General features: G+C 39.4%; 1 long non-coding RNA gene across 1 annotated transcript in view; it reads left to right on the top strand.

Annotated features, from left to right (window-relative positions):
* Positions 1-26,521, top strand: part of LOC126266921 (uncharacterized) — a 40,137-nt gene extending 13,616 nt beyond the window's left edge. Inside the window, exons 2-3 of the long non-coding RNA XR_007548945.1 lie at positions 14,383-14,576; positions 26,398-26,521. This is a non-coding gene — a long non-coding RNA (uncharacterized LOC126266921). The remainder of the gene's footprint in view (positions 1-14,382; positions 14,577-26,397) is intronic.
* Positions 26,522-26,762: the final 241 nt, after the last annotated feature.

Below are 26,762 nucleotides of genomic sequence, written 5' to 3'. Positions count from 1 at the left end.
ACTACCGAACATCCAAGCGAGTAAGCGAGAATGAGGAGTGATTCGATTTTTGAAGGCGGAGGGAATTGGCGGCTGTGAAATGTATCGACGAATGAAGGCTGTGCACGGTGAGTACAGTCTGAGTCGCTCAAGTGCTGTGGAATGGCGCAAACGATTCATTGAGGGGCGCGAGTCACTGGATCCACTGGTCGCCGAGTTCCTAGAGCGGGGAACAATCGTCAATGCCCAGCGTTATCAAGCCACTTTGCAGAACCTTAGACGGGCCATCGAAGTCGAAACGCTGAGGCATATTGTTCAATGACGTTATCCTCTTGCACGATAATGCCCGCCCACACACAGAAAATGCGGTGAAGACGGCATTGCAGCAGTTTCTGCGGGTAACGGTGGAGCATCCACCGTACCGTACCGACATTTCATCTTGTGACTTTCATATGTTTGGACCTTTAAAACAAGCTATTCGCTGACATCGATTCGTAATGAAACATGTTACGGGGTCCAGGCGTGGATCCAACAGAGCCTACAAGCTTCTTCAAGGATGGAATCGACCGGCTAGTGCTCGCAATAGGATAAACGTGCCAACAGTTTTGGCGACTATTTTTGAATATGTGTACTGTGTATAACTACATTTTTGAGTTAATAAAATCATTACCGTTACTTTACACTAGTGACCGGGATTCATTTGAATGCGCCTTATACATTCGAAAGGCCGCGGAAAACATTGCCGAAGTCAGCTGACAGACAGAGAACGCATAGGAGGATAGTTTGGTACCAGGGCCTGGAACATTCAGTGTGAGGCTGGCCTTGCTACCAAATGAATCCCCCCCCCCCCCCCTCCACCCTACTGACAAGACTTCAATCTTTGCGGCTTCGACCTCTTTCCACCACCGAGAAAACAATTGCCTGGGAGGTGCTTTGCAAAGAGGGCGAATGTCGTCACAGCATTTCGGCGACAGGTGGCCCCTTCGTTGGCAATGCTGTGTGTATGCACTAGGGACTATTTTGAAGCACAGTAGTTGATTTTGACTCATTTTTGTTCCGTTTGCACGTGTACACAACAAATTTACAGAGTTGCAATGTGTGTTGCTCATTTCAACCTTTACAGTGACCTCCTGTGCTAGAACCATAGTTTATGTGGGCATTGAGTTACACACTGTCGTACCGGTTCAGTGCATATCGTGGAAATCACGTTGCAAGTTATCGCAAGATATACCAGAGTTGCCGTGACTACGGAATGACTCTCCCATTTATTTTAGATTTAAAATGTCAAAATAAGTCCCTAACTCCATACAAATAGTTAATTAATCATTATTTCCTGGGAACAGCGTTCACCTGGTGTGAAAAGAAAACATTTCGTTAAAAATGACGTAGCATAACATTCATCAGTTATTTCTAATTTACTTAAAATCTGACAATTCCTGCTTAGAGCTTGTACCGAATGGCTCCTCATCATCTGCAGAGATGATCATTTTTTGCTTTGTTTTCGTACTGTATACTCACAATTGTCGAATAGTTCAGAATATTTTATAAACGATTTATTGCAGCAAAATAGCCATTATAGTTATACATAGCATTACAATCATTTGAGGGTGAATTACTAGGATGCATTGAGTGTCTGTATAACTCTTAGTAGATTACATTCAGTGCAGGTACTATAACAATTATCATTTGAACTATTTATTGCAAGGTCTCTAATTGATCTGGTCCTCTTGTTGCATATTTCTATATGGTATATCTCACAAGACTGTCCACATAGTGTACACTTGCAAAGGTTTGACGGTTCGTGGTATGTTGTATTTGCACAAATTTCATGGTGGAATCCGTGTACTTGCGAGTCTTGTTAGTACGTGTCTCATCTAAAAATTTGCTGCTGTCCGAGTGCGGTCGACCATGGCCCCAGATCCATAGAATTCCGTTGGTACTTTCTTTTCTTGAGTAGTGATCTTAGTAGGTTCTCCGATGCTGATGTGTTGGGAAGTAAGAACATTGTCCTTAAATCCTCGATGAGGAAAGATTCTTGGACGAGAAGGTAGACTAATCTTGATCTTGTGGTTTTTGCTACCCCTAATGCTCTTTTGATATAGGTTGCTTTTACTCTTTCCAATGTTTAAAAGTTCTTTTCATTTAGGTGTATCCATATGATTTCTATCCCATAAGCCAGTATCGATATTATTTTTGATTTGAAGAGTGCTATAGCTGTGTCTAGGTTTAGTGTTCTGATGGAACTTATTTCGTTTATCGCTCTGATGGCCTGTGTCGCTTTCTCTGTTGTGTGTTTGGTGAAGCACTTTGCGGACGGCTGGAGTGTTATCCCTAGATATTTGTAATCTTTTGTTACAGATATTTGCTTTCCTTGTAGTGCAATTCTTGTCGTTTTTGGGATTTGCCCGCCTGGTCTGAATACCATCATTTCCGTTTTATCGGTGTTGATTACAAACTTGTTTTGTGCACCATTTTTCCACGTCTTCTATAGTCTCCTGTAGTTTCTCTAAGTTTTTTGAGCCTATCACAATGTCGTCCGCGTAGGCATATGCTTAGACATCTTCGTCATGAGCGATTTCCATAATGTCCTTTGCTGCCAGCATGAACAGGAGCGGGCTTAGTGGGTCTCCTTGGAGTACTCCGTTTGTTTGCCTTATTGGTTCAGACAAGTCGAGGTTGTCAGATCTTTATCTCATTCCATTCATTTATGGAGTTTATAATCCTCGTCCACACGCTGTCTCTTCCCAGGATTTCGTGGAGGATCCTTTTTACTAATGATCGATCGAGGAGGTCGAAGGCCTTTGTGAAGTCTATGAATACAGCATATTATTTTTGCTTCTTATCGATGGTTTCCCATATGTTCTTTTAAAAGCAGCTCCACTGCTGTGATAGTGGCTCTTTTTTCCCTGAACCCGAATTGAGATTCTGGGAGTTGGTCTTCCAAAATGTGTCTTATTCTTCCTGTGATTAGTTTTGTGAACACTTTAAAAGGGTTGTTTTCCAAGGCTATTCCTCTGTATTTGTTTGTGTCCTTTTATGTCCTTGTGTCCTATTGATTTTCTCCACTGGCCTGGGATTTTTGCTGTTTTAATGCATTTGTTATAAAGTTTTGTCCAGGTTGGTGCTAGCAGATGGGCTGTGTCTTTAAGGTATTCGTTGTAAAGCATGTCCGGTCCCGCTGCTTTCTTCCTTTTTGTTGATTCAATGTTGTTTCGGATCTCATTCGGAGTGAGTGGGGACCAGGCTGCCATCTCTTGCGGTGTGAGCTCTTGACTTGCTACCTGTGCTCCTTCTCTACCATCTTTGTTGAGAATGTCTTTGAAATGTCTCGTCCATTCTTCCATGCTTATAGTGTGACTGTGCCTGCTTTCGGGGTCGAACTGCAATGAATGGGTCTCTCCTGGCTTCTTCAGCTAGTCTTCTTCCCTCTTCTTCCCTGTGTGCCATTCTCTTCTCCCTTGTTAGTGTTTTGTAGGATATTCTTTTCTCAGCATATGTTTGTAGTAGTGAGTAATTATCTGTGTCCGTTTTTAGTCGGTGTAAAGCTTGGAGTACTTCTTTTCTTTGCTGATAACACTCTTGATCGAACCATGGTTTAGCTCTTCTGAGGGTAGTTGCTTGTTTTAAAAGTTTCTCCAGTTCAAAGTGCTGCCTCCTCTACTTTTGAGTTGTCGATTAAGGACTCAATTTGTTCTATCTGGTCATGGTATTCTTCCACTTTCCTTGGATCCTGTCTCCTTGAGAGCAGTCTCTTCTCTTGGTTCTCTCTTGCCTTCCAATAACTTTGTATGACTATATTTGCTTACACTTGTCAAGTAGTTCAGAGGAGGATCCACGCCATACCTAGTATGAAAGTCATGCTGAACAGTTATTACTGACGTGCTATGCACAAAACATAGAACACAAAATGCCTGTGTTGTCCCAGCACCAGTTATACTAGAACTGAAGTGGGTACACACTGCTGCTACCTTGGGGGAACCATGTAAAACTCGAGAGTTTGCTCTTTCTAATAGTATGTTATTCACACACATATCTCAAATAACATAGTACTTATGATTTTTTTTTTAATTGGATGATTATTTTTGATACACCCTGTATTTTGTGGGATTCTCAAAAGTTTTTGTATGGGGGTTTTCGGGTAAATAATTCATAACAACTCCAAAAAATTTTTTTACTTTTTTTAGTAATAAATATTTACATAATACAGATGGCTGGATCAGAGGAGATACTGTTTATAATTACATCAGTAGTATCTGATAATAGGACAGAAAAGATAGCATTCTGTGACTTTCAAAAATACAAAAAAAAGTGGAAAAAGTAACTTAAATTTGGTATTTTCGTCTTAAATTTGTAAGTTAATGGAAGGCCATAAGTGTGCGGGTGTCAACTAAATTTCAACACACTGAGACGGAGCTTTAATGCAAAACATCTGCCAGGTCACCAGTACTTTTGTTTATTAGTTGTATTTTTTTTTGTTCTCTACTGTTTTAAGAGTTATTTACAAAATATACATTTTTCAAAGAGGTATGCAATTTATAAAAATTAAGATAAAATGAAAATACTTTATTTCTTAACACTTACGATACAGATGTTTAATATACATCTCATCAAAGAAAGTTTTTCATCACCTCAGTTCCGAGAGTTCTGGAACCTGTAGAGAATAATGGAATAAAGAGCATTATAAATATCATTTCCACCCTTTTTATTGCTCATGAGCACCACCATACAGTGAGACCTTCAGAGTTGGTGGTCCAGATTTCTGTACACACTGGTAACTTTAATACCGAGTAGCACATCCTCTTGCATTGCTACATGCCTGTATTCACCGTGGCATACTATTCACAAGTTCATCAAAACAATGTTGATCCAGATTGACCCCCCACTCAATGGTGATAAGGTGTAGATCCCTCAGAGTGGTTGGTGGGTCACATCATCCATAAACAGCCCTTTTCAATATATCCCAGGCATGTTTGAGAGGGTTCATGTCTGAAGAACATGCTGGCCACTCTAGTCAAGCGATGTCGTTATCCTGAAGGAAGTCATTCACAAGATGTGTACGATAGGGGCACAAATTGTCATCCATGAAGACGAATGCCTCGCCAATATGCTGCCGATATGGTTGCACTATCGGCCGGAGGATGGCATTCACATATCGTACAGCTGTTAACGGCATCTTCCATGACCACAAGCAGCATACGTCGGCCCCACTTAATGGCACCCCAAAACAGCAGGGAACCTCCACCTTGCTGCACTCCCAGGACAGTGTGTAGAGGTCGTTCAGCCTGACCGGGTTGCCTCCAAACACATCTCTGACGATTGTCTGGTTGAAGACATATGCGATAATGGTGAATAGAATATGATGCCAGTACTGAGCAGTCCATTTGGCATCTGTACCATGCTGCATGGTGTCGTGGTTGCAAAGGTGGACCTCACAAGTAAAGTTTCACATGATGGAGCCTATTGCACATAGTTTGAGTCATAACATAACGTCCTGGGGCTGCATGAAAAGCATTATTCAACATGGTGGCTTTCCTGTCAGGGTTCCTCCAAGCCAGACTACAGAGCAAATGTTTTTACGAGTAGTTTACAAGAAAGAACTTGGGATGAAATTTATAAAGAATCAATTGCCAATATAAAAGTTAATCTATTCCATAAGAAATTCATATCAGTATTTGAAAACAGCTTTCCTCATAAGCTATTAAGAATAGACATTAAACAGCCATCTAAAAAACCATGGATCACTAAGGAGATTAAAGTATCTTTTGAATGGAAAAGGGAAATGTATCCTTTGGAAATAACAAGTAGAGACCCTGCAGTAGTTGTGCACTACAAAAATGACTAAGTAAGGTTATTAAAAATCAAGAAACATGCACATAATATCAGAAATCAGTACATCAAGTATATATACTTGAATATTTCTGGTATCTCAACTGCAGATTTTTCAGTGCTCATTTAACTTTAGGACTCTGTATCTCAGAATGAACTTAAATGGACTTGTACCGCTATTGAAATAAGCCCTTCAATTGATCCCAAGTGAAAATTTGAGCCATAATTCTGGTAGTACACAAGTATGACCTTCTGAAGGTAGTCTACATCTTTTAAAACTTCACATGTACCAGATGTTTGTCATTTGTTCTGCTCCATTGTCCAAGCACAATACATTATGCAATGAAATGAATAAAGAGTTTGTGAAATAATTGCTTTGAATTGGAAACATGGTTCTTTCACTGCGTCAAATTGCACTGTTTCTTACCCTGTAGCAAGTGCTATAGGTCTCCTTGCTTTGAAAAATTGTTATGTTGTGATTCACAAATGCAGTCTAAATGAATGAAATAAATTAGTGTTATTTAAGAAGTAGTGTAGAACCATTTAATTATTAACATCACTGTTATGTATCATTTTATTTTAATTTTAAAGCTAGCACTGTTAAAGTGAAGTACATTTGTAAGAGATGCTCTATTCTTCAACATGGCTGGCATGATTAAATTGCAAATCAAAACTCAACTGCATTTAATATCAATTCTTCACTTGCTTAAGGTATATTGATTTTCATTTTGAGACATCTATACAGCTGCAGAATATCATTACAAGAATGTTGTTAAAATAATAATGGGTGAGGCTGACGAAGTACACACTCATATTACTTGCTATTGTTCACATAAAATGACTTGTTCTTCAATAAGATTTCAAAACACGTTGGGCAGATGTGTCCACCACCTGCCTCATCTTCCCTCACCAACGTTCATCGAATAGGAGAACTCTGCTTGTCGCTCCTCTGTACAGTGCTTTGCCCTCCAGCATAGACAGCAACATTGAGGCTGAGTCACTGACAAATAACTGGTGCACATGAAAGTTTAAAAGCTGTACTCTCAGGAGGCCATAACTGCATACTATCAAAACTGTATTCCAAACTTTCACACAATATCGATTACTGGGGTTAATATCTAGCAAGTGTGCTTTCTTCTCCTTTAAAATATGGGGTCAAGCTGTTTCCTTCTAAGTTGAGAGCTCTATAAAAAAATTAATATTGGTTATCACATGGGACAAGGGCCACGCGAAGCTATTGAATGTCATCAAAATGCTCTTTCCTTCCATTCTGCTCTAAAAAGTAAGTTCGAAGGTCTATAATTAAGTATCTATTGCCACTACATTCCGCTAGGAGAATCTATATTTAAAGATTCTCAACTGTTGTGGTCCTGTTGTTACAGTAGATGTTGTTTGTTCTGCAAGAAGGCACCAAATAAGAATATCAATGTAATAATGCTGTTAAAGTTATAATAGGTGAGGCTGGCATGTTATGTACTCATATTACTTACTATTGATTTATGTAGAATAACATGTTTATGCACAAGAGTTCAAAAAATGTTGGGCAGTATAATAAGTAAGATTCAACTGCCTATATTAAATAATCAGCTCAATAACATGTGTTGATTATTTCACATGCAGCTGATTGGTATGTGAATGGTTTTATTAGAACCTTTATTTGACAAAGATTGCAATCCAGAAAACTGTAATCACTAGTTTAAAGTGCTTAAATGGTCATCTTCATATCCGGAATTTTTTTTAAAAGGACACAAGTCAGAAATATTTCAGAATACAATAACATTAACAGAATAAGACTTTTATCCATTGTGGATGTGGAACACTGCGACTGTGGTGTGAAAAGGTTTTCAGAAATTACTGCAACCAGTCGCCTTTTATGTAGATGTATTTTATTTAACCATGACCGGTTTCGAGCTGCCTAGCAACTCATCATCAGATGGTATATACATTTAGTGCTTTTTTGTACCCATTGTGTGGGTGGTTGAGTATCTGTGGAGATAAATCTTTCTGTAGGTATATATATCTCTTTTAGGACGTATTTTTGAAACCATTGTGTCTTGTTTTTCACAATTTCACAAGTTAAAACTTTCACTAGATGTATATTACTTTTATGAGGCACTGTTGGAAACATATATCTTGTTTTTCGTAAACATCGCTGAACACACTTAGCCACAGATACGAACTGTATTCGTATCTGTGGCTAAGTGTGTTCAGCGATGTTTACGAAAAACAAGATATATGTTTCCAACAGTGCCTCATAAAAGTAATATACATCTAGTGAAAGTTTTAACTTGTGAAATTGTGAAAAACAAGACACAATGGTTTCAAAAATACGTCCTAAAAGAGATATATATACCTGCAGAAAGATTTATCTCCACAGATACTCAACCACCCACACAATGGGTACAAAAAAGCACTAAATGTATATACCATCTGATGATGAGTTGCTAGGCAGCTCGAAACCGGTCATGGTTAAATAAAATACATCTACATAAAAGGCGACTGGTTGCAGTAATTTCTGAAAACCTATTAACAGAATAATTATACAAAACCTGTTAGGAGTACATACCAGGATACAGATATGACATGTCTAAATCACTGTCATTGCAGTGTTAACAGCCTTAAGGAAATGTCAACTATAGAGCAACACAGAACAAAATAACATGATCTAAAGCCAACGGCATGAAACAAAGTACAACAAAATTCCTGTGAAAATGCACCTTACAGTTGTATTTAGATAACTAAAACATATTGTACAAACGTTGTTGCAGTAGTTTGGATATGACATTAGTCATCCTGTCCAGTCAGTGTCAGTTAAAGTTATTACACATATTTTAATGATATTATAGTTCTAACTATTGGTTATACTATTTTTTTTTAAATTACTGTTTCAGTATCCCCCTATCGAATTACTGTATTACATTATATTCCACTCCATCACACTGTACTGCTACCTGATGGCATCTTCACTGACCTGTGAGAGGCCATCTGTTTGCTATCTTGATCTAGTTAACTTTGACTGACACTATGACCGGACAGGATGACTTGTCATACTCAGATTAAAACACTATCTGTATAAAATATTTTATGTGCTTATATTGTAAATATGGCTGTAACTGTAAGGTATATTTTCACTGGAATTTTATTGCACATAGTTGAGACCTATCTCCCCATCTTAGCTGACAAAGGCAACTGTGTAACAAGAATTTCAAAATTAAAGTGTTAAGTCTCCTACCAAAAGTATTAAGGAGAGGGTAGCAATGACTTCTGAAAGCATGGCTTTGCTTTCGTGTATAGTTTTAGCCAGCTGTCCACAGAACAGGCAGTGTGGAATTAAGGTGTTTTACCAAATGACTGGAAGATTTTAATACATAAAAACCATATATTTATGTGTCAGTATAGCCAAACATTTGAGGAATAATCACAGCAGTTTCACTTGGCAGCAATAGACATTGATCAGTTTGTGAGAGATGTTTGTTGATAATCAGTAAGGGTGCTAATGGCCTTGCTGTTCAGCACCCTAAAACCATCTTCATTTCAGATCCCTTTGAGACTGGAAATTTTGCCCCAGGAACATTTATTCAGGTATGAAAGGTACAGCTGTGGCAGGGGAAGCATTTTTTCTGGCAAACTGCTAGAATACTGAAAAAGGTTTTATCAGCTGAATTAGTATTCTGCATGATTTACTACTCTTTCCATGTATCTCTATATCATGAGACGCAAGGTAGTGATGTCAAACCTGTGCTGTCAACATGTTTTTAGCAAAGAAGCTATTTTTCTGTGGAGATCATAGTGTAAATGAATTTCTGCATGTCTGATGACAGACTGGATTTATGCAGATGCACTCCATACCATCCAAGGGCCGTTCACATCTGACCAAGTTATGTTATCTCAGTAATGTGTATTTTGTTTGATGCTAGTGTCAACAAACACGCCAAGTGAAGTATCATTCAATTTGACAAAAAAACCTCAGAAAACTTGCAGTTTGTAATACATTTTTACTTGCAATTTTATGTAATACCTACAAAACAGTCCTACTGCTAAATTTTTCTCAACAAAAATTTCTGATATTGGAGCCAAAGAGTTGTCAGGTGGGACATCTCTGGTGTTTCTAAAGATACAATCAATTTTGTTTTTGCCTTCTGAAGATGGGGAAGATTGTGTTCTGTGATGTGAAGATGGAGGCAGTCCCAGCTAGGGTTTTTCACCATTTTGTGTCAACTATACAAATCAAAAAAAGTTTTGCATCGCTCCAGTTCCAGAACTCCTGAAGATAGACATTGATTGGATATTGTATCACAGATACAGTCCCTCTTGACTGTTCAGAGATGTCACTAAACCCACCCAAAGATGTAAACTACCACGCATAAATAGCACCTATTAGACAGAGAGGGGTCTGACAGCCAATCAGTTCATCATTCCACCACGAAGAAGGTACATGGCTCGTTTTTCTGTAGTTCAACCATGACTAGACAGTCAATAATGCACTTCGATCACATCTGCATTGTTACTTTGTATGAGGAAGGGCTCTCAACAAGGGAAATGTCCAAGTATCTTGGAGTGAACCAAAGGGATGTTGTTCGGGCATGGAGGGGATACAGAGAGACAGGAACTGTCAATGACATGCCTCGCTCAGGCTGCCCAAGCACTACTATTGCAGTGGATGACTGCTAACTACGGATTATGGCTCAAGAAGAACCCTGACAGCTATACAACCATGTTGAATGATGCTTTTAGTGCAGCCACAGGACGTCATGTTACGATTCAAACTGTGTGCAATAGTCTGCATGATGCACAACTTCAGTCCTGACATCCATGGCAAGATCCATCTTTGTAACCACAACACCACGTAGCGCAGTACAGATGGGCCCATCACATTGCCAAATGGACTGCTCAGGATTGGCATCACATTCTCTTCACCAATGAGTGTCACTTATACCTTCAACCAAACAATCTTGAGAGATGAGTTTGGAGGCAATGCAGTCAGACTGAACGCCTTAGACACACTGTCCAGTGAGTGCAGCAAGGTGGAGGTTCCCTGCCTGTTTTGGGCTGGCATTGTGTGGGGTCGACATATGCAGCTGGTGATCATGGAAGATGCCGTAATGGCTGTACGATATGTGAATGCCACCCTCCAACCAATAGTGCAACCGTATTGGCAGCATATTGGCGAGGTATTAGTCTTCATGGACGACAATTCGTGCCCCTATCGTGCACATCTTGTGAATGACTTCCTTCAGGATAACGACATCACTCAACTAGAGTGACCAGCATGTTCTCCAAATGTGAACCATATCAAACATGCCTGGGACAGATTGGAAAGGGCTGTTTATGGATGACATGACCCACCAACTACTCTGAGGGTTCTATGCCAAATCACAGCCGGAATGATGTTTATGTTGGTCTCTAGTCCAATTTTCTGTTACAGGTTTCAGAACTGTTGGAACCGTAGATAAATAATTTTCATTCTCTCTGTAAACAAATTGCTATTGACTTAGTAATTTCATGTACCCATTCAATAGAGTGGGCTACAAGCTTTACTGATTTGACGATAATACATATTAGTGTTTGAAGCAGAGTATTGCTGTCAAATAAATTCTGCACTGTATTCCTAGCCTCCTGCACACTAGTCTGATGGGGACTGTGAATATAGCACATCATGGCTCAAGTCTAACTTTGAGTCAGCAGCTGCTGGAAACACTAATTATTTTTCATATCTTGTTACAAGTTAGTAAATATACAGGGTGTCCCACTCAAACCTCCCTGATATCAGAGACCCAGGAAAAAAAAGAAAGAAAGAAAACACAGTAGATACGACAATGAAAAATGCACCACATTGTAGAGCATCTCAAAGAATTTATTTATCATCAATACAGCTCTACGTGTCAATCATTTGTAGCATGAAGAATATCGAGTCGATATTCAATTTCCTGCCAAGTTCTTTGTAACATTTTCTGTATTATTGTTGCAATCACATTAGTGATACAATGTCACAACATTGAAATATCATCCACACTGGTTGCATATACACGGTCCTTCACAAATCCCCACAAGAGGAAATCAAACGGCGTAATGGTGGGTTCACATGGTGCCAGGCAATGGATCCTCCAAATCCGATCCAACGACTGGAAAATTTCCTACCCAGGAACTTGTGAACAGCCGTTGAGCAATGAAGTGGAGCTCCATCTTGTTGAAAAATTGTTGGGTTGCAAGACTTGTATCTGAGGGTACACAAACTGCTCCAACATGTCCAGATACACTGACCCATTCAATGTTTCTTCTACAAAAGAAGAACAGTCCAACAATCCTGTCGTGCATTAGCCCGCACCAGTTGTTTAGTTTAGGGGTATCATGAACATGTTCAATGATAACCTGCGGATTTTGTGAACCCCAAATCTAAACATTATGCCTATTAACCCTTCCTGATAGATGAAAGGTTGCCTCATCTGAGAATAAACATCTTTCCAGGAAACTGGCATCCATATCAATACGCTGCAGCATATCCACAACAAATTGTTATCGGCGTGGTTTGTCGTTCGGCATCAGATGTTGCAGAATTTGCACTTTGTAAGCACACATATGAAGACGCTGGTGAACTTACGCGATGCAATGTTGATTGAGTTACATAAAGTTGCCTATGTGCTTGACAAATTGACTTACACGGGCTTCTGAGAAACGTTTGTCTGATGTCCTCCACTGTCTCAGTGGATCATACTCATAGACATGATGAGAATTTCTTTGCACAGTAATTAGCGTTTTGTTTCTGCAAACCACTCTACTGCTTGTGCACACTGCTGTGGAGTCGCCATTTTCACTTCATGGGACCAGGCTGCTTCTCTGGCAATGATACTTGGCACTTCTGACGTGGAAATATTAATTCTTTGATATGCTCTACAGTGTGGTGCATTTTTTGTTGTCATATGTGCTGTGGTTTTTCTCTCCTGGGTCCAATAAACCAGGGAGTTTTGAGTGGGACACCACCCAGTACATCAGCTGAATATCACACAAGACTAATTGTAGATTGCTATATTTGTTCGGCAAATAGCATTATAGTTTGAACAATGCTTTATTTTTAATACTTCCCCTCTTTCCCTGTTCCTTCTCTTATCATTTTCAATTCCTCATTACTGCCAGCTTTCATGTGAGGGCATGGCTTTCAGGTGTTTGAATGGGGACTTGCTCTAGGTTCAAGCACAGCCTTACCTGTACTCCCCTTCTCTATTTCCTGCTCATGCTTCTTCCCTTCCTTTTCCATTTGCAGAGCATATGAAATAGCATGTATAGTGTTTTGTCTACCTCCCTACATATTCTGTCTATGCTAACAAGGAGAGGTCCGCAGCAGTAGGATTACTTTTTGAAATTGTCTATATGGTGATGTAGGTTAAGGTCCTAAAAAAATGGAATTTCAAATGATGTTCCGCAGTTATAAAAAAGGATAATTATTCAAATTGGATTTGTATCGCAATGGTTAAGTACATACCTTATACACAGGAGGTTGTGGGTTCAAATCTTATCAGTTGCTTTAAATTTCTAAAATTATTTTTCAGTCTTTATCAAAATGGTTTTGATCAATATTTTTATTCAGTTAATTGGCTTAAATCTATATTTTTATTTCTATTCCTTTGTCACATCACTTTGCTATTACTCTGCTTTTTTCTTCCTGTAATTCTTTTTCCAGTTTGAATCTTTGTGGGTGTGATTTTAATTATTTTCATGTATTGACATTGAATTAATTTCTTCCATTTCACCATCCTATATTTTCATCCATGTTACTGCATTCATTATTTCTATTCATCATTTTGCTTAAATTTTGTTTTACTTGTAATCCCTCCTTTCTTTTAAAACTTCATAAGTGTTATTTTATCCACAGTGCAATAAAATTTGTTTTAAATGTTTAGATGGAGGTTGCCATCCAATAAAATGTACATCTTGTAATGAACACTACATTTTTGATACAATTGCACAGTCAAAATAAACAGATCATTTCATCTTTTGTTTTTTAATTGATAAATCAACATTTTCAAAAGTTTAAGTATTATAACAGATAAATAAAAATAATTGAATTCACATGCACTAAGATTCAATGTGGACAAAGAGCTCTGGAATGAAAAAATGAGAGCAGTTGTAGTCAATGCAGTATTTAAGATAATGTGATAAAGGAATATAAATAAACAATTACATTTTAACCAATTAACTGAATAAAAATCACAATCAAAATTATTTGATAAAGATTTTAAAAACTAAAAAAAAAATTGAAGCATTCAATGATTCCAACCCACAGTCTCTTGCTTAGGAGGCTTGTATATAAGTATGCTACAAACCCAATTTACAATGCGCTTGCTAGGCAAAGCTGCAAAATTCAGAATTTTTTTATTGATTCACAAATAAGGGCTCACCAAGATGGTCTACAGGATGTGTTACCTGTGGTGTCATATCTGTGCTGCTACCTGTGCCTCCCACCCCTGGCATGTGTGTGGCCCCTTTCCCCCTCCCCCACCCATGGATGACAACAACAACGAAAACAACAAAACATTGGTGCCCATCCTCAGCCACTAACTTCTATATTATCTACTGTTACAGGTGCTGCTCCCCTTCCTGCGGACCTTGCTGCTCCCCATCCTGTGGACCGTGTTGTGGACCATCATGTGGGCCCTGCTGCAAACCAAGATGTGGGCCCTGCTGTGGTCCATGCAACCCATGCTGTATGCCATACTGCCGCCCCGCGTGCTCCCCCTGCTGTCATCCGTGCTGCCCACCAAAGCCCTGCTAGCTAGGTTTGTTTCTACATTGTCTGTTTTAAAGGATATTATTTATTAGATTACTATTTTACAAATGTCTTATGTCTTCTGCTTGGGAGTTGGGCTTTAGGGTTGGGTGATGAGTTCCTCCTGTTGCAGAGCAGGCTCAAAGGATTCTCTCAGACTTGGGCCCATGTGCTGGCCCAATTTTGTCTCTCTCCTGTAATTGACTAACTCTTAACATTGTCTGTGTTCCTAATATCTCTTCCTCATTTTCCCCTTTGTGAATTTAGATGGGTATTGTAGGACCATTGTTTTATGCACATCTCTCGCCAGCTGAGATCGGTAATGGGAAAGTGCAGGAGTTGAGCCTCCCATCAGTGTTCCCTGAGGAGCTCCTGACCTCTACCTGATTTTGAAACTCTTCATACATTTTGTGGGATTGCTTTTAATTCTTAAGATTATCATTATTATGAACATCTGTGCCCTTCTATTTTCCAACATTGGAAAATCATGGATGGTATAATAACTATATTGTGGAAAGGGTAGATTGCTACTCACCATACAGTGGTAATGTTGAGTCTCAGACAGGCACAACAAAGTGACAACTGAACACAGAAAGCCTTCCTCTGAACTAGACAGTGTACACATACACTTTCACGTAAATGACTGTTGTCTCTGGCTGCCCATGCCAGACTGCAAGCAGCTGCGCATGTTGAGAGAAGCAGTCTGAATGGTGTGGATAAGGAGGAGGCAGGGATAGGGATGGGGGGGGGGGAGAGAGCAGAATATGGGTGGGGACAGTAATGTACTGTTTGTGGGAGCATGCAGTGCTGATGTGGAGAGAGGGTATAGTAGCTACGTGCAGTTGGAAGTTAGATGGAGGGTGGGAGAGTGAAGAAAGAGCGAAGTAAATAGGCTGTGGATGCGCTTGTGGAATAGAAGGATGGGTAGTGGCAACAGGAAAGGGGACAGGTGGGTGAAGCACTATGATAATGAAGGTTGAGGCCAGGAGGTTTAAGGGAATGTAGGATATATTGCAGGGAGAGTTTCCACTTGCACAGTTCAGGAAAGATGGTATTGGTAGGAATGATCCAGATCCCACAGGTCGTGAAGCAATTATTTGCTGAGCACAATGCCCAACACAACATTCTTCATTTCACAGCCTATGCCATCTGGCTCCTTCCCACTGGCACCAGCTTTTCTGAATCGCACAGGAGTGAACTCTGTTACCATCAAATGGCACTAATATTATACATTTTCAATGGTGATGGAGATACTTACGATCTGTTCCAGTGTACAGAACCCTGCATTTTTGACTTAAGTTTTCACACAGAAATGCAAACCACTAGTATAAATGCACCAAAGATTATAGAAATATATTTTTCCCATGTGGAAGTTTCTTTCTATTTTATTTACATCAAAAGATTATAGAAATGTAAATATATGGTACTTTGCCTCGGATATCATTTATAGCTGGTTTATATTGTGGGTCAGATATACATATAGCAATTATAAAATTATTTCTTCCTTTACATCTTGTTAAAAGTATTGCATTGCAAAATATATGCCAATAACATAAAATAATTAATATGTACATTTGCAGACTTACATGAACATTCCATTTCTCTACAGTACTCTTGGATTTAAAAAAAAAAAAAAAAATAGTTGATTTATAACAGACTAAGGAAGCAGAGGGTAGAAAGAGTCGTAATGTGTCATTTTGTATACCTGCAAATCTCTTTAAAGTTCATTGCCAGTGTCTCAGCTTTTTTCATTTAATGTGTTCTGTCCATGTTTTCTGTTGAGAATGAAAATTTCCACTCTCCCATAAACATTGAGTTTGTGGTCTTTGTTCATCTTGTGGAGTATTAGTGTCCCCTCTGCTATTAAAGAAATGTCCTGTGTCCTGAATGTGTGTACCTATGGTGGATTTATTGGTTGTGTTGTATCTAAACATTAATATGCCCTTTGAATCTAGTTTCTAAAGCTATGTTGGGTCCGACCTATATATTGCACAGAGCATTGATTGCATTTTATGTTGTGTACATCTGAGTTGGAGATTTTACCTCTAATGGTTTTTGTATTGTGTGGCAGTCTATTAACCAATTTTTTATTTGTGGAGAAAGCAACTCTTATATTGTATGGTCTTAATACATTAGGAATTCTTTTGTGAAACAGTACTAAGTAGGTAAGGCATACTGTCATTGTGTCTGTCTGTTTGTTGTTCTTATTTATGTTTCTGACTATTCTTTCTTACCTTTCTTAGATATTTTCTCTATGAGTGTAGATCAAAAACCATTTGCAACTGCTACCTGTTTGATATCAATTTCATTTTGGAGCATTTTCTTGTTTAATGGCATTTTGTATGCTCTTGTGCAACATGGATCCATAGGCTGCTAAATAGTGTGTGTGTGTGTGTGTGTGTGTGTGTGTGTGTGTGTGTGTGTGTGTGTGTGTGTGTGTGTGTGTGTGTGTGTGTGTATTTCAGAAGAAGGCTTTCTGGCCAAGAGTCCTTATGTGTTTAGTACTATTTTTGTTGTGTCTGACTGTGGCTCAACATCTGCTATATAGTGAGTAGCAATATGTCCTTCCATAATTTTTTCTACTATTTTCCATTTGAGACAGGTTCCAGTGTTATTTAGTAGTGCTATTCCCCGTGGACTAATTTTACAGAGGAGGTACTGATTTTTTTTTAATTTTTCTACATTCCTCTTGTTGGCTTTTATTTTTTAATTGTTGAGACCCTATTCCCAGGCATATAGACATGAAACCAAATAATGATTTTTCGAAAGTTAATGCTAGAAGTGGAAAATTCCTTCTTTGTGATGTGCATTTAGGTCCTCGCCCATACTGATCTATTCTTCTTGTTAACCAAATGCAACAAAGTCTCAGTTTTTGAGCTGTCCATCCTACTTTACCATGATCTCAGGTATTGAGACAAATTAGAATGAGCAGGATAGTAGTGTACTAAAGGTACCACCTATTAACCAACATTAATCTGTGCTATGTCCATGGTCCACAAACCATTGTGAAGTGCTTTGCAGAGGGTAGTTCCAAATGTACTTATTATAGCTTGTAATGTACAACAGACATATGGAACCTGTGATTGTTAAAACAACTCTGTTCCTGCTGTAATTGGTCTGATCTTCTTGGATATTCAGCGAGATGGCACTGTACAAAAGGTGTGATATTTCGGCAAGGTAACTTCTTGCCATCTTCAGGTGTTCCTGGAGTCTGATTGATCTCTTATTGATGCTGGCTCGATATAGTCTTCACCCCCTTGCTGCAGCCTCTGTCTTGGCGCCTCCGTGCGGTCTAATCTTGTTCTTGCAATTCCTACAGGAGTGATAGGAAGGGGGCTGCAGTACATTTCAAGGTTTGTCATTTAAAGCTGTTTCTTGAAACTTTGTAAGTAGGTTTTCTTGGATAGTTTACATCTGTCTTGAAGCATCTGCCAGTTTAGTATCTTCTGCATCACTGTGACTCTCCCATGGATCAAACAAACTTGTGACCACTCTTGCTGCCCTTCTCATATACATTTAATATTCCCACTTAGTACTATATGGTATAGGACACACATACTTGAGCAATATTTTAGGATACATTGCACAAGTGTTATACAAGCAGTCACATTTGTTGACTGATTGCAGTTCCCTATTATTTGACCAATGAGCCAAGGTTTGGCACTTAACTTTACCTATTACTGGGCCTTTGTGATCATTCCATTTCATATACCTTCAAACATTCAAGTATTTGTGACTCATTGATACTGTAGTCATAAGATGATACATTTTTCATTTTGTGAAGTGCACAATTTTACATTTATGAATATTTAAAGCACGTTTCCAATTTTGCTCAACTTTGGTAGCTCTGTCAAATGCAACAATATTTGTGCCCTTTTTCTATTAGTACTTCATTATAAATTATTATGTAATATAAATCATTTATGAAACAGCAAAAAGTCTAAGATTACTATTAGTATTGTCTGCAAGATCATTAATATACAACATGAGGAGCTAAAGTCCCCACACATTTCCCCTGGGGCACACGGAAGTTACTTCTGTATTTGTCTATGACTCCATCCAAGATAACATAATGTTCCCTGCCAAGAAATTCTCTGCCCGTCAGCAAATTTTTCTTCATACTGCAACAGACGGTGCATTCAATAATATACGTTGGTCTGATACTGAGCCAAAAGTGTTTCAGAAATCAAGAAACACTGCATCTTTATGACCGCCTTTGCCTATGGCTTCTAGAATGTCATGTCATAATGAGTTGCATTTCACATGGTAGATATTTTCAGAATCCGTGGTGGTTGGTGTGCAGGAGATCATTCTGTTTGAGATACACTTGGCCCAGAATATGTTAAGACTCTACGACAAAGTGATATCAAGCATATTGGATAGTAATATTGTGGAGGACTTCTGCTACCATTCTTGTAGACAGATATGACCTATGATTTCTTCCAACCACTGGGCATAGTTTTTTGTTTAATGTTCAGTATAGAATCTGATATGGATTCCATCAGGGCCTGGAGCTTTGTGCAGTTTTGGCAATTTCAGCTTTTCTCAACACTACTGATGCTAATGTCCATATCATTCATCTTTGCAGTGGTGCAAGAATTAAACTGGGGCAGTGCTTCTGAATTTTCCTTTGTACGGATTATTTGAAAACTTAGTTCAGCATTTCTGCTTAAGTTTTGCTAACCTCTGTATCACTTTGTCTTGTCCATGAAAGTCTGTACACCAAGGTTGACACCCCTAATGGCTTTACACATGTCCAGAATTTCTTTTGGTTTTGTGGGAGCTCTTTTGATAACATTGCACACGAGTAGTCATTGAGTCTTCATGAATTGCCCTCTTGACAGCCAAAATATCCCTTTGGCAGCCAAACTCACTTTATGGCCCCATGCTTTGTTTTACAATGGTTATGCAGTAGTCTCTGTTTCTTTAGAAGTTTCTTTGCCGTGACTGTATATGATATAGGATACTTTCTATCATCAGTTGTTTTACTATGCATGTATATGTTAGTTTTTAGAGAACATACCTTCACCGAGGAGTCAAGCATTATATTGCTTCCTCCTACGTATATCTCGCAAAAAGACCATGAGGATAAAATCAGGAAGATTAGAGCCCACACAGAGGCATACTGACTATCTTTCTTTTCACAAACAATACAAAACTGGAATAGAAGGGAGAACTGATAGAGGTACTCAAAGTACCCTCCGCCACACACCGTCAGATGGCTTGCGGAGTATGGATGTAGATGTAGAGATGTTATTTAGCAATGTTTGCCAGGACATCCAGTGATGCCCATTACAAAGAAAGTTACCACTATACCCCATCATGAGCAATATGGGTGCAGCCACCTCCCTGAAAGCTACTTTCCTTAAGAAGAAGTTAGCACCATATGTGGAAAAATGTGTCCATCACATCTGCAATTCATCAAACTTCGTGAAACATATAAGAAATATATATATATATATATATATCAGATGCAGACATCATGGCCAGTTTTAGCTTGGTGTCCCTGTTTACAAGGGTACTACTCCAGGAGACACTCGATTTGATTGGTGAGAGGTTTGGCGGAGTTTTGCTGGATCTCTTCAAGCATATTTTAATATTGACTTCCTTTTCAGAGACCAGTTCTGTGAGCAGACTGAAGGAGTGGTGATTCATAGTCCCTCGTCTCCAATAATGGCCAGTCTGTTAATGGAGAAGTTTGAGGATGAGGCCCTTACAACCAATGTGTACATCTTTAGATGTGTGTTTGACACGTTCATTACCTGGTCCCACAGCCTGGAAAAACTGGACTTATGACATCCCAACAAGTTCATCATGAACAAAGAGAAAGGTGATCAGTTTATGTTCCTGGATGTCCTGGTGAAGAGGAAGGCAATGCCACCTTTGGCCACAATCTGTATTGAAAACCAACACACACTGACTTATATCTACAGGCCAACAGCTACTATCATGCAGCACAGAATCAGAGTGTTTATTGACCAGAGACATCGACAAAGTGTTATATCTTCCAGATAACCTGTACACCAGAAGAGGAACAAGAAGAGACTAGTATGGTAGCTTTTCTAGTGTATACAGGGACTATCTCTGCCAAGATCAGCAAAACCCTGAGGAACAGTGAAATCAAAAATTTGCTCTACCTGCCCAGTGAAATCAGAGTTCATCTTGGAACGGTCAGGATCTGAGGTTAAGAAAACTCAGTATTTACCACATACCTCGTGAATACGGTATGTCTTAATATCAGTCAAACTACCAGAACATTTGAGACATAAGCTGTAAGAAATATCAAAGACATACATCGTGACTGTAATTAAAATCAACCTTTCAAAACGCTGTAGAAATAACACCACTGGTCAAAATGACATCATATTGCAATGGAATATTATCGGAGCAGGGAGCAAATGCATTGCAAAAGAAAAACATAGTGTGGAAATTGATCAATAGATGGCACTGTATGTGTAAGAATACATAAATGAAAACACCTGTCATGTGCACGGCCCATTGAAGTTGGTATAAACATGCTGGGTACGCGACTTTTCCTCCCTTCACATCTGCGATGTTCGCCAAGACTATCTCAATGCAGCATGATGCTCTGCTTGTAAAGCTGTATTACAAGGATGAGTACTGTGCACATGTCACTCTGCAGAAGTTTCACACACTGAAGGGTTTGAAAAAAAGGCATTGGTCCAATGACTGCCATGGGTCTGGAGAAAATTATTTGGAAATTTGAAAAGATGGTTCTTCTGCTGTGCAGCCTGGTGAAGGGAGGAAACAAATTGATTCGACATAAGTGGAGGCAATGGCCACAGCAATGCAGGAGGGGATGATTGGTGGTGTGCAAATGTGTAATGCACAGATAATTGCCCGAACATTGGACATACCCATGAGCACAGTGCGTAAAATCCTACAAAACATCCTTCTTTGCTATTCATTCAAAATTACCCACGTGCACAAGTTCTTTCCTGTTGACCTGCCAGCAAGAAAGATCTTTGCTTTAGAATTTCTTGCTCACATGGGACTGGACAACGATTTGCCGTAGAAGATTTTGTGGGCAGATGACACTCACTTCCATCTGACAGGATATGTCAATACACAGAATTGTCAAATATTGGCATGGAAAATCTACACGCAAATCCTGAAAAGGTCACTATGTGGTGCGGGTTTATCGCATCATTTATCATAGGGCCATATTTTTTCGGAGAGACAGGTGCTTCTGGTCCTGTTACCTGCACTGTCACTGGTAAGTGTGATGAGTGTCTTTTGCACAACCATGTTATTCCAGCTCTCAAACAGTGTGGATGTGTAAATGGGATCATTTTTTGCAAGATGGCACACCTCTGCACATAGAAAATCCAATTAAGCAGCTGCTGAAGCGCCATTTCAGAAACACTAGAATTATCAGCCACCATCTATTACTACTATTTGTAACTACTTGTTTTTCTTCTGCCATACGGTTCCTCCCCCCCCCCCCCCCCTTCTGCAATAATATTCCATTGCAATTTGACGTAATTCTGACCAGTGGTGTTATTTCTACAGCAGTTTGAAAGTTTAACTTTATTTATAATCACCGTGTTGCAGGCTAGGGCAGATCACAAAATCAGCAATGGCACAACACTGCCTGGAGCTTGAATGCATGTGTATTGTGATAGCACCAGGATCCTGGCCCAGACCCCCATATTCTGGGATAGTGTCATCAATGAATAAATTGAGTTCAAGATGGTGGAAAACCTAATCAACTGGGGAGCAGGAAGCCAACTCCACACTGCATCCAGTAATGAGCCTTGCACAGTTGCAGGCTTAAATGATAGGATCAGACCATGTTTGAAGAACCAGGTGGTGGCCACCATCACAGGAGTTAGCCATGGCAAATGTGGACAAGATATGAACCAACATCAACAACCTGAGACCTCAGAGATCGAACTTTATGGATGGATCCATCAAGGTGACCCCCACCTTGATCGATGGCCACAGCGAGCGCAGACAAGATATGGACCAACATCAGCAACCCAATCACTCCTCATGGGAGCATATCTAATATGGAACAGCAAGAGGTTGCCGCAGTGGACATGTATGTAATAGGGAATTCCAGCAGCAGTGCAAGATTGCAGGGATCACATATCTCAGGTGTGGACTGAATATGGAACACCACGATGAGGTGACTGCCATAGGAGACTGCCACACTGGGCTTGGACACAATGGGAAGCGCCTCCAGCAATGTGGAAGCATACCATGCAGGGTAGACTGAAGATGGAACACCCAGTCTGGAATGGATCTCAGACAGAACTCAAGGTACCACTCAGGCACAAATGTGGGACCCACTCAGCTAGGCAGCCAGTCTTGGGGGACACCTGATGAAGACATGAAGTTATGCTGTCGAAACATGATGTTGGGAATACGCTGACCACTGGTATAACACAGGACTTCAATGAAATGACAATGAATCGTTGGGAAAGCCTGTAAGACTACATCAAAAGATTACTCAGTGCCCCTATTCCTCCATTCTTTAAATCAATGGTGTTACCTATAGTTGTCCAATTCTCACTTGTTATGACCCACTTTATCAAATAGTACCTCTCAGTTCTGGTACTAGTAACAGGGAATGTACAGCTGTTGCCATCTTCACTGGCACAAAGTACTAATTTTATCACTGTTTTTAAGTATATAATTTTCCTTTTTGTACAATCTTATGTTATGGAGATGACAATTAACTTTAAATCCTAATCAACATCATTTATCAAACAGTGAAGCAGTGGTGCCCTCTTAAGTGAAGTATATGAAATTATATACTGAAAAGGGAAAGGTTTTTAAAAACATAATTTATTAGGAGTCTCTAACAATGCTGCTGTAATGGTCAAAGTTTGATAACCAAATATACACTGATGGGGAACAAATCACAATACCAAAAAATACTTAATGAAGAGTAATGAAATTTTGGGAAAACATTTGTCAAGGTAGCATAATTGCTCAATTTGAGACAAATTGCTGGTCGAGCAGGCCAACACACAGAGCATGTTGGATTACAACAGCGGTATGTATGTGAGTGTTATCCTGTTGCCTAACACCCCCTGCAACACTGTACATGAATGATAACATAACAGGTTGAATCACCAGACTCACACAAAAGTTTTGCAGTCAGGATGCTTGTGGTAACCACAAGAGGGCTCATATGAACTCACACCCTAGACCACAACTCCAGGTGTATGTCTGGTGTGTCTAGCATGCAGAGAGGTTGGTTGCAGGCCCCCATATGGCCTCCCCCTAACCAACACACAATCATCACTGGCACACCAAGGCAGAACCAGCTTTCATCAGCAATCACAACAGTCATCCACCTTGCCCTCCAATGGGCTCTCTTTACACCAATGAAGTCGCAAATGCCAGTGGTTTGGGGCCAGTGGGACACACGCTACAGAGCATCTGGCTCAGAGCTATCCTCCAAGTAACCGTTTTGTAACAGTTTGTTGGGGCACTGTAGTGCCAACTGCTCCTCAGGTTGTTGCTGCATATGCATTACAATGCACCACTGAACCTGATACTCTTCCCTCCTGGTAGTGCCTCATGGCCATCCAGAGCCCAGTCTCTAGCGATTGTATATTCCCATGATCAGTACTGCGAGCAATCGTGCACAGTTGTTAGTCTTTCTGCAATATTGCAGAAGGAAAAGCCACCTTCTTGTAGCCCTATAATGTGACCTCATTCATACTCGTGGAGGTGTTGATAATGGCATGTCTGTTGCATTACAGGCATTCTTGGCTAACTTCAATTCACCACAACCAGTCTCAGAGATAACTGATGTTCATGACCATTACAGCATGTATTTAAAGCAAACCTGATTAGCATCCTTGTAGTGGCGCTACTAGCATGACTCTCCATGTGATTGGTGCAAAATTTCAATAGACATAATATTTCAGATGTAGAAACATGCCTACCAATCTTTTTTCATGTAACACAAGTCTTTCTTGGTGTTGCAATTTTTTTCTGTCAGTGTATATTACTAAAACTAACTCCATCTGAACAGGCCTCAGAAGGTCCAATGTTACCGATCAACTGCCGTAACATCTTTCACCTATAGTCACAGGATGCAGATATGAAGGGGCATGTGGTCATCACACTGGTCTCCTGGTTGTAGTCACTTTCATGACCACAGCTGCTACTTGTCAATCGAGTAGCTACTCAATTGGCCTCAGAAAGGCTGTGTGCACCCTGCTTGCCAACTGCACTAGGCAGACCCAGACTGTCACTCATTGAAGTGTTAGCCAGCCCAGCAATGCACAACATCAATGATTTGATGGGAACTGGTATTACCACTGCAACAAGGCCATTGACTATATTACTAAAAATCAGTCTTAGTGAAAGAGATACATGTACGACAAATTTCTCTATATTTGGTATCATATATCTCATCATAGTAAACCATCACATTCAACTAATACAATGTTTCTTTTCTTTGTTGATAGATTGCAGATTTCTGCTAAACATGATGGGAATGAAATGAAAAACCTTTTGCTGTAGCACCAAGAGATGGAAATAATACTAGAACTTACAGTTAAAGCTAAAATTATTGATACTAGCTATTTGTTACAGTCTATCATGTGTGAATGAAATTTATCAGTGGTTCCTTCTCCAATAGTTTTTAATGCATTTATTATTAACAAGGTCTTCTGTGATACATCCAGAGGAACATGTCAAATGAGTGAACCAGCTTTGCAACAGGCATTACCCCCCTGTTTTGAGAACAACTTAAGAGCCTATGCCACTGAGATTATTAGCATCTGTATAATTATTAACTACCTATTAAAAATTAGATGCCGTAGCTTATGTAGTTTAAATATCGAATCCTCGAAAAGTACTTCTATTCTAATTCACTTATCTTTTCTACAATAGTTAAGCATTCTCAAAGACACTAAAGTGCAATAGTTATTCCGTTTTAATAGCTTGTCATATCAAAAATCAGTTTACTATACATTTAAATAGTGTGTCTCTCCTACATGTCTTCATGCGCATTTTCTCTGGTGTTTCGACAGATGTTTGCAATTTTGTTTTTTCAATCCTTAGCTAGCCCAAACAAACACTGATCATCATGTCTTTCATGTGTCGCCCAATGTGGACAGAAAGCATCAGTTTGTTCCCCGTTAGGAATAATCTTATTTTCAAAGCAGAATTTTACATTCGATAGAGCATTTCCAAATTAGTCTACTGCGATATACTTGTTATTGATCTGTATTAACAGGGACGCTAAAACATGGAAGAATAACCATTACTCCAGCAGCAACTGAGTATGCAGCATGGCAGCAGCACCGCAACTGCATGGTGGTAGCAGTCAACAAGTCAGAGTGGTTTTGTTGCTCTGGAGTACTGGTTATGCTTAATGGTTTACTGTCCCTCTTAACACATACTGATAAACGAGTATCACACGGTAGGCTAATTTGGGACCATTCTATCAAATGGACACATAAAACTTCATTTTAAAAATAATTTTGTTTGTAACAGGAAACAAACTTGACACTTCTGACAACACTGGGAGTTGCATGAAAGATGTGATTAGCAGTAGTTACTTTGGATGCCCCTAGCTACAAATAACAAAAACAAAATTGCATATAACTGCTGAAACACCACAGAAAAAGTGCCTGACAACTCTTCAGAGAGATACCCTGTATAGTATTGTTGCACACATTCTACCGGTAGCCTGAAAAATGTATGATATCATTAATTACGTCTTGCAGGAAATCTCTGGCAAGAAATCTGAAAACTGGCATATGTGTGAATACACAGTATACCGGCACACTACTGACTGTGGGAAATTCCTCAAAATAGCATTTTTCATCTTTTTTCAGGTAAATTTGGTGGCACCACAACGAATGTTCTCTATGGAGCAGGCAGTGGCTGTATTATCTCGCAGCAGCACATACGGAAAAGCAAGATGCACCTGTAAATCAAAATAAACTGCTTACCCATTAATATCTGTTTCATTTTCCAATTTTAAAACCACCTGCAAATACCTTGTCTTAGTTGAAGAAACATCATAGTCAATAATAGTTTAGTATTTTTCATATTCACTGTACGGGTGATCTGAGAAAACAATCTGAAAATGTAGTAAGAAAAGGCAACATAAATTTTACCGATTCTCACAGAGTTACATTGTTAACATGAAAATCTGCAACTGTTTGCATATGTTATCAATGTACTGGGGTTGTCAGTA

The sequence above is a fragment of the Schistocerca gregaria genome, chromosome 4 (assembly GCF_023897955.1).
Source record: "Schistocerca gregaria isolate iqSchGreg1 chromosome 4, iqSchGreg1.2, whole genome shotgun sequence".
In the NCBI taxonomy this organism is placed as follows: Eukaryota; Metazoa; Arthropoda; class Insecta; order Orthoptera; family Acrididae; genus Schistocerca; species Schistocerca gregaria.
This window is presented reverse-complemented; position numbering and strand designations above follow the sequence as displayed.